This window comes from Triticum aestivum, chromosome 4B (genome assembly GCF_018294505.1).
Source record: "Triticum aestivum cultivar Chinese Spring chromosome 4B, IWGSC CS RefSeq v2.1, whole genome shotgun sequence".
In the NCBI taxonomy this organism is placed as follows: domain Eukaryota; kingdom Viridiplantae; phylum Streptophyta; class Magnoliopsida; order Poales; family Poaceae; genus Triticum; species Triticum aestivum.
In genome coordinates, this window is record NC_057804.1 from 594,128,014 (window position 1) to 594,137,513 (window position 9,500).

Genomic DNA, 9,500 nt, shown 5'->3' on the forward strand with positions numbered 1-9,500 from the left:
ATTCTGAGGGTTCCACCAATCCTCATTTCAAATTTAAATGAAATTTAAACATGATGCACAAATGACTAGCTAGTCTAGGTCATACCAGAACTAGGGATGTGACACAACCAATCACCTTCGACCATCAGGATTACTCTAGAAGTATCCGGAATGCAGGCTGGACTGCCTTGGTATTAGATTCGATAATTGACGGACTCCACTTTACACAAGTCCTAATGGACGGCGGCAGTGATCCAAACCTACTATACCAGGACACAATCCACAAAATGGGGATAAACCCAACAAAAATTCGCCATGGCAACACTTCCTTTCAAGGGGTAACGCCAGGCCCAGATACCCATTGTACGGGTTCTCTCCTATTAGAAGTTATGTTCGGCTTCCCCGATAACTTCCGACACGAAAAGCTAACCTTCCACATCGCCCCATTCACAAGTAGCTATCAAGCACTACTGGGACGCGAAGCTTTCGCCCGCTTTAACGCAATACCGCATTATGCATCCCTTACGATTAAAATGCCCAGTCCGCGAGGCATCATCTCATTAAAGGGAAATATCGAGTGTTCCTCGAGCGCGGAAGACTATGCGGCTGCCTTGACAGCCGCACACTAAATCAGCTTCACTAGTCAAATCACCTAAACAGGTCGTTCAGACCCCGGACAAGGCTAGACGAGTCCGGCGTAAACATACAAGGGCTTACTAGCCGCATACCCCCATACAAGGGGCTCCGCGCGTGTGCAACAAGAGACAATAAAGCTCAATTCTACCCATTTTTTGAATTATATTTTGTTTATTTAATATAACATAGATTTTCGCACGATCGTTTTCAACTAAGTTCCTCTCTTTTACAGATGAACACCATGCTACACCCGTCCAGGATACGGCACAACTGAGACACAGGCACAGACGTGCAGTAGGGACCCGTTCCAAGGATTCTTTTCAGATTAAGACCCTGCGTAAACCTTTCTCATTGTCTCTTGTTGATACACATCCCCCTATTTCTTGTTATAACCGAGGAGGAGGCTGCCGTCTTGGCATGTGGCCATGTCAGAATTTTGTGCGTATCTGGACACCAGGGGCTTCTTACCAAGGGAGTGTTCGGCATCGCGAGTTTGGCCTTATATGCATCAGCTCCGAATCATGTCTTTGGTCAAATGTTGGGTTTGCCCGGCTCCTGTGTTTTGCTGCCTTATGTTCCGCTCTATCGGCAAAGGCGGCACCAGGAGAACTACTGCGATTGTGCCCCGGTTCGTCCAGGCGAGGACTTCAGTAGAGAAAGCCGAAAACTGACTGTCGTGATATAGCGTGAGACTGGTCAACCACTCGACGACCCGCCAGAATCTTTAGGATTCCTCCGCATTGACGAAGGGCCGTTTCCCGGTCAGGCACACACGCGCCCCGAATTAGGGTGAGCGTGGTGCCCTCATGGGCTATATAGTAGCCCCACTGTCAAACTCCTATGGCTAAGTGAAAGTGATAAAGCATTATAGTCCGGTTGCCTAGTTCGCTGCGCTATCACCTCCTTAATAGGACCAAGACGTTGGATCAAGTGTGAAAGTGCGCCTTCTGCAAACACCCCCGCATTATATGTGTGGGGGCTGAAGCCGAAGACTGCCATCTTTCAGGTTATATACACATATACATTAACAGCCGCACAGGAGGTATTCTAATTCTTCAAGGCACAAGTACAAAAAGCTTTTATATTCCATCGAAACATTGTTTTACAATAATACATGCTATTCGAACATAACATCCTTCGAGCACTGCGTCTCTATTAAACGAGCGCCCTGCATAACTTCCTGAAAATAGTGCTCGGCAGGTACTCGGCTCTCGTCCGAATCTTGGGATGCAACAACAATGGCCTTCATCTCCGCCCAGTATGTCTTGACACGGGCAAGATCCATCTGCGCACCCTCTATGCACGCTGACTTCCTCATCGCATTAATATGCGGCACCGCACCGAGGAACTGCTGCACCAAGCTAAAATAACTCTTTGGCTCGGGCCTTTTTGGCCACTGATGACTCACGACATACTTCATGGCGAGTACGGATAACCTATTCAGCTCCGCCCATGCGGCCAATCGATCGGTTAATGGAAGTGGGCGCTCTGGACTGTGGAACTGTGACCAAAAAAGCTTGTCCACTTTGTGGTCCTTTTGATCGCGGAAGTGTTCGGCCGCGTCCGCGGCACTCGCCGCCAAGTCCAGATAAGTGTTCGCAGCACTCCACTGCCGGTCCAACGGAGCATATTTAGGATCCCCGAACTTCATCCGTAGCATAAAGGGCTTTCCAGTCGTGATATCTCTGGCCTGATGTAGCTCCTCCTTCATAGCTCTCATCGCAGAGCGAGTATCCTTGGCCTCGGTAATGGCCTTCTCTAGGTCCTTCTGTGCCACCTGATCTTCTTTTTCAAGAAGCTTGCAGCGGTCGGCAGCATTCTTCAACTTTACAGCCATCTCGGCAATTTCTTTCTTGCTTTCGCAGTGAGCACCTGTTCGGCTTTCAGCTCTTCAGCCGCCCTTAAGGCAGCCGCATCGCTTTTCATGGCCTGCTCCTTGGCTCGGGCAAGTTCCTCCCGAAGGTTCTCCATGGCAGCGGCACCATCTGCATCAAGCACACATGTTGTAAGGTACGGGCATCAAGCTCCTCTTACCAGGTGTCTTCGGAGAAATTACATACCTTGTGTCTCGTCCAGCCGCTTGTTGACAAGCGCGATGTCGGCATCTTCCACGTCAAGTTGCCACTTTAGCTCGGCAAATTCATCAGTCCGGCTGGCCACCGGACACTTCGCCACCTACATAGGAAAGGCGACATATTATACCTGGGATTATGATCCTCGGCGCGCCGTCATTTTTTACAACGCACAGAGTCTTAGGGGCTACTATCTATACAGGGCGCATCTTATATATGCGGATCTATCAAAAGGTACATCATTTCACGTACCTCAAAACCTGTCAGTAAACTCCCGACGGCCTTGTACAACCCGCTCTCCGCGGATGAAATCCTTCTAATCACCATATCCATCAACGCACGGTGTTCTTCTGGGATAGACACTCGCCTGAGCAGATCCTTCAGCTCCTCCGACCATGCATCGGGCGGTGCCGGACTCGTCTGATGGCCTTTTTCGAAGGCTGGACACGGAGGGCCTTGGGGGGCCATACGACTGCCTTCTGGCCCTGCTGGATTCGAAGAAACCCTCTGTGACGACACCTCAGGGTCGCCCGCCTCGCAAGGCGGTACGGCAGGGGGAGGCGTTCCGCTCTCCATCATCTTTGGACGAAGATCCCCTGAAGATGAGCTCTACCGAGAAGGGCTCAGATCCGAACTACAAGGTAAAATTGCGGTTATCTTCCTCAGAAATAGAACAGGGATGTCCCTCATTTTAAAAACCCCCTCTTTACTTACGGCTCGGTGGAGAGCTGATCCCCTTGGGGGCGCAATGCGACCGAGGCACCTCCCGGCGCCGGACCCTCTGACGAAGATTTCTTCCCCCGCTTTGAGGCCATGGCCTCCGGGTCTGCAGAGGCGGTCCTCTTCTTCCCCTGGTTAGAGGAATTCTCGATTCCTCCTTTCCTGATAGCCTCCTTCGTGGAGGCGGTAGCTCCCTTGTTACCCTCTTCGCCTTCTTCCAAAGGCGCAACCACCAGCATCCTGGTTAACACAGGATCCGGCGTAGTCTCAGGGAGGGGGGCCGGACACCTGATTAGCTTTGCTTTCGCTATCCACTCCTGTTTAAGGGATAGCTCTTTTAAAGGGCAATTTTATGATAAATATGCAGATAGCTTGTCCGGGTACAGGGCTACTTACTTGACTATCCGGGCGATTGCAGCTCAGACCTGCGTCTTCGGACGAGTCCGGACACATTGCTTGTGATCCGAAGAATAATTTGTACATCTCCATGGGCGTCGCACCCATAAAATGTTGGAGGGCTCGCGGTCCATCCGGATTAAACTCCCATAGGCGGAGGGGGCGACGTTTGCAGGGCAATATGCGGCGAATCAACATAACCTGCGTCACTACGGCCAGATTGATATCTCTTTCTAGGACATCTCGAACGCGGCCCTACAACAAGGGCACGTCCTTGGACGGCCCCCAGTTAAGCCCTTTATTGACCCATGACGCTAGCTGTGGTGGGGGACCCGAGCGAAAGGCAGGTGGTGCCACCCATTTGGTGCCCCTTGGGGGCTGTGATATAAAACCACTCTCATTGCCATAAGCTGAACTCCTCTTGAAAAGAGCCCTCGGGCCATGGAGTGTCGGCATTCTTGCTTATAACAGCACCTCCGCACTCTGCGTGCTGCCCCTCGATCATCTTTGGCTCTACTTTGAAGGTCTTAAGCCACAATCCGAAGTGAGGAGTAATACGGAGGAAGGCCTCGCACACGACAATGAATGATGAGATATGGAGGATGGACTCCGGAGTTAAATCATGAAATTCCAGCCCGTAATAAAACATGAGCCCCCTCACGAAGGGGTCCGTCGGGAAGCCTCCCCCCCGAAGGAAGTGAGACACGAACACCATGCTCTCACCAGGCTTGGGAGTGGGAATAACCTGCCCTTGAGCAGGCAACCTATGAGAGATTTCGCCGGTTAGATACCTGGCATCTCTTAGCTTTAACACGTCTTCTTCCGTAACGAAGGAAGGCATCCACCAGCCTTGAAGGTCGGAGCCGGACATCATCGGAGGTCCGAAGCGCCTAAATCTGGACCTTTGGGTGTTGGAACTCAAGGTGAGAGGCAGATTTGATTGAGATTGACAGAAAAGAGTCGAGCCTTGGTCTCTTTATAAAGAGGTTGAATACCAAGAGCCCTCCCCGTGACCGTTTGGGACTCGCTTTCGATTAAGAAGACATACCAATGGCACGGTTGGGTTACCCACGCCCGTATTGATGAGAATCCTGGAATAAGGGAACACGATCTCTGCTTTGACAAGACGTGCCAAGGAAACCGCCTCGCTAAACGCGCTGAGGTGGGACAGTAAAATGATTCGAATGAAGGCTTGGCCGTGGCATGATGTCACGCTGTGGAATACGTCAGCAGATTAGATTTGTACAAATATTATTCTCTCTACGGTGGTATGTGGAACTTATTTTGCAGAGTCGAACACTATCCTTGTGTTCAAAATCTTCTATGAAGTATTCGGAGGAGGAACCCGCCTTGCAATGCCGAAGACAATTGGCGCGCCGGAGTCGTCGTCATTGAAGCCTGGTTCAGGGGCTACTGAGGGAGTCCCGGATTAGGGGGTGTCCGGATGGCCGGACTATAACCTTTGGCCGTACTCCTGGACTATGAAGATACAAGATTGAAGACTCTGTCCCGTGTCCGTATGGGACTTTCCTTGGCAAGGAAGGCAAGCTTGGCGATACGGATATGAAGATCTCCTCCCATTGTAACCGACTCTGTGTAACCCTAGCCCTCTCCGGTGTCTATATAAACCGGAGGGTTTTAGTCCGTAGGATGAACAACAATCATACCATAGGCTAGCTTCTAGGGTTTAGCCTCTCTGATCTCGTGGTAGATCTACTCTTGTACTACCCATATCATCAATATTAATCAAGCAGGAGTAGGGTTTTACCTCCATCGAGAGGGCCCGAACCTGGGTAAAAACATCGTGTCCCTTGTCTCCTGTTACCATCTGCCTAGACGCATAGTACGGTATCCCCTACCCGAGATCCGCCAGTTTTGACACCGACACCGGGGCTGTGGAGGCCACCTTGGCAAGGGCCTTGCCGGGAAGTTCACCTCGCCCTCTGCTCTTTGTGTATCTGTCTTGGCGATGCTCTGATTGTCTTGCACCTTCAGCTTCCCTCCTTTGCCCTGCTAAGTGTGGCCACGGGCGCGGCTCTGACTGCCGTGCACAAGTAAAGCGGTACAAAAGATAGCCCCTACTTTTGTACACCAACATATTGTGATAATTATGGAAGTGGATTTGGAGAGGTCATGACTTTATTTAGTGATGAATCCACTATTTCGGAAGAGGTTCAAACTGATTATGAGAACAAAGTTGCTATCTTTGATGATTATTGTGATGACATGTATGCTATAAAGAATAATGATAACCATGAAACTTTTCATCTTGATTTTAATTTTCAATTGGATTATGCCTCACATGATAGTTATTTTGTCGAGTTTGCTCCCACTACTATTCATGAGAAGAAATTTGCTTATGTGGAGAGTAATACAATTTCTATGTGTGTGCATCATGAAAAGAGTGCTTTATGTGATAGTTATATTGTTGAATTCATTCATGATGCTACTGAAAATTATTATGAGGGAGGAATATATGCTTGTAGGAATTGCAATAATATCAAGTTTCCTCTCTATGTGCTGAAAATCTTGAAGTTATGCTTGTTTTTCTTTCTTATGCTAGTTGACTCTTGTTCCCATAAGTTGTTTGCTCACAAAATCCATGTGCATAGGAAGTGGGTTAGACTTAAATGTGCTAGTCATATTCTTCATGATGCTCTCTTTGTGTTTCAATTCTTATCTTTCATGTGAGCGTCATTGAAATCATCATGCCTAGCTAGAAAGGCATTAAAGAAAAGTGCTTGTTGGGAGACAACCCAACATTTAACCTACTGTTTTTGTGTGTTCGCATGATTATGCTACTGTAGTAATAATTTTTTTAGCTTTTGTTTCAATGAAGTGCCAAGTAAAGTCTTTAGAATAGCTTGCGGTGATAGTTGTGTTGATCCTGCTGAAAATCAGAAACTTTTGCGCTCAATAAATAATTTCCAGAATATTATTGAAACATGATTTTGACCTGATTATTTTGGCTATGGATTGGTGCACAAATTTCTCAGGTGAATATAATTTTTTCAGAATTTTTGGAGTTACAGAAGTAGGGAAAGTTTCCAGATTACTACAGACTATTCTATTTTTGACAGATTCTGTTTTCTATGTGTTGTTTGCTTATTTTGATGAATCTATGAGTAGTATCGGAGGGTATGAACCATGGAGAACACTACAAAAAAATACACTTCCGTGATGATACGTGTTTTTCATAGTAGGTCACGTTTTATATCATGCATGTACATCCATGATGATTTTATGACATAATCAAGATAGTCATACCTGTGCTGTTGTAGAAGTGTTCCATGACATTACCAAAATTATTATCACGGAAGTGTCCACTTCCATGACGATAAATCGCACGTCATAGAAGTGCTTTCATCAAGGGTGACCGACATGTGGCATCCATCGTAACGGAACGTCGTTAAGCTATCGGGTCCGGTTTTTGTATCCGATAACCCATTAACAGCCCTGACCAATGGGGATTTTCCGCGTGTAAAATCATCATTGGCTGGAGGAAACATGTGTCGGCTCACTGTTGGGACAGATGCCATCCACTCATTAGACCAAAGGCGCCTATGATACGTCGACACGTGGCACAGCCCAACAGAGGCCCATTCCTGTGAAAAGGCCGACCCATTTGACTTGGTCAAAAGGTGGCGGGCCGTCCCACGGAAATCCTGTTAACAGCCTGTTCGCATATAGCCCATTTACAGCCTGCTAACCCACGGCCCGTTACGACCTATCCGAATTAGGCCCAATAGCGTCATCTGGGTCGTCCAATATGATTCTAGCCCGTTTTAACTTCCGGTCCATGTATGGCACATGACGTCTTTTGGCCCATATGAGGCCCTCTATAACTCTTCGCCCATTAACGGCCCGTGGTGAAACTGGCCTGTAATGAACAATGTAACACTTTATACCCATTAACGGCACATGGTGAAACTGGCTCGTAATGAACAGCGTATCACTTTATACCCAATAACGGCCCATTATTCCATTGGGCCATTTCAGCCCATGTTACCTTTCGTCCTTCTCAGGGCCCATTTATTCTTGGGCTAATTTCCAGCATTCGTTTACTTACGGCCCGTTACTGTCATTTTCTACTTGTTGGCCAAATTCAGCGCGTGGTTACAGTCGGCCCGTTTGTGGCCCGTTAATATGTTGGGCTGTTTTCATAGCGTCATCAAATATGGCCGATTAACGACGGCCCGTTATGGTCGGCCCATGAATGGACGATTCCAACTCTAGCCCGTTTACGACCATAATGCGGTATGTTATTGGCCCATGTTTGGCGAACCAATCATACGACCCATAGAAGGCCCATTGATGATACGGCCCGCAGAAGTCCCATTGTGTCTACGGCCCGTAGAAGGCCCATTGTTTCTACGCCCCGTAGAAGGCCCATTGTTTCTACGGCACGTAGGAGGCCCATAGTAACTACAGTTAATATGTAGCCCATGGTTATTGTGGCCTAGTATTAAAAAATAGGTTATTGCGGCCACTAGCAAACCACGGAAAAAGAACTGCACTAACTACAAGCAAACAAATAAACAAGACAATAAGGAAATAAATAAGCAAGCAATTTACGCTAGGTTATCACGGCTATTACACATATTACATCCACTAGGCATCAAAGTTCGCCACCAGTGCAAATATAGGGAACGAAGCAGCATATCATATACACTGGTTGTCAAAGTTGGCAACCAGTGCAAATAAACGCCGCAGGAAAACAAGTCCAGAACTGAAACCACTTCAGAAGAGCTCAAGAAACAATATCCTGGGTACCCATAATGCTGGTGAGATGCTTAGAAAGCTTATTAACTTTCTCTTGTTTGGCGCTTAAATCCTCCAACACTTGCTGTTGCACCAGAAAGTATGCATCTGAATTTTGCAGGGACTTCCTCGGTCCTTCGGCTTCCTGTCGCATAACATCTGATCGATGTCTTTCAACTTGAAGTTGAGAATCAAGAAGCCAAACTGATTCAGGCAGCGAGTTCAAAGAGCTGGTGCCAGCAGTAGTAGCCAGTAACTCGAACACTACATCAAGACAGGACTTTGGGGTTGTCTTAGTGTCTTCAGTATAGTTTTTATCAGCTTTCTTGGAGACCAACAGGGATGTCTCACTATCCTGAACCTTATCTGCATTACTTCCTTTACCATTGCATAACGGGGTACTCTTCTCCAATATTTTATCGGCGTTCTAAAAGAGAAACAAACAAACACATCACATGTTTACAATGTAGTATATGAAATTCATTTTGATAAACCAGTTCAGTAGTAAGGTGGACAGAATAATAGCATGAAACAAACATATATCTATGTAGTATGCTCACTGTATGGTCTATATCATTCTAGTTTATGTTGCCAAATCAAGATAGATACAGTTCGAATCATATCTATTTAAGACAAAGCAGCATAGACAGAATATAAGTGTGGGAAACTACACAACAATAACAACACTTGCAATGTGCATGGCATGAGAACATAACTGTTTATTCAATTGAAACTGAAATGAACATAGAGCAAGTTACAACAACAAACACGCTAAAGAAACAGGTTTAAAACATACCTGTTGCGCCATTGGAGTTTCAATTGCATCCTTCAAATTTGAAATTAGTTGGTATGAGTAAATACAGTGATGCAAGAGCAAAGTATTATGAACCATAGCTACGGAACCTGACCTGAGAACAATTCTTCTTCTACTTTCAG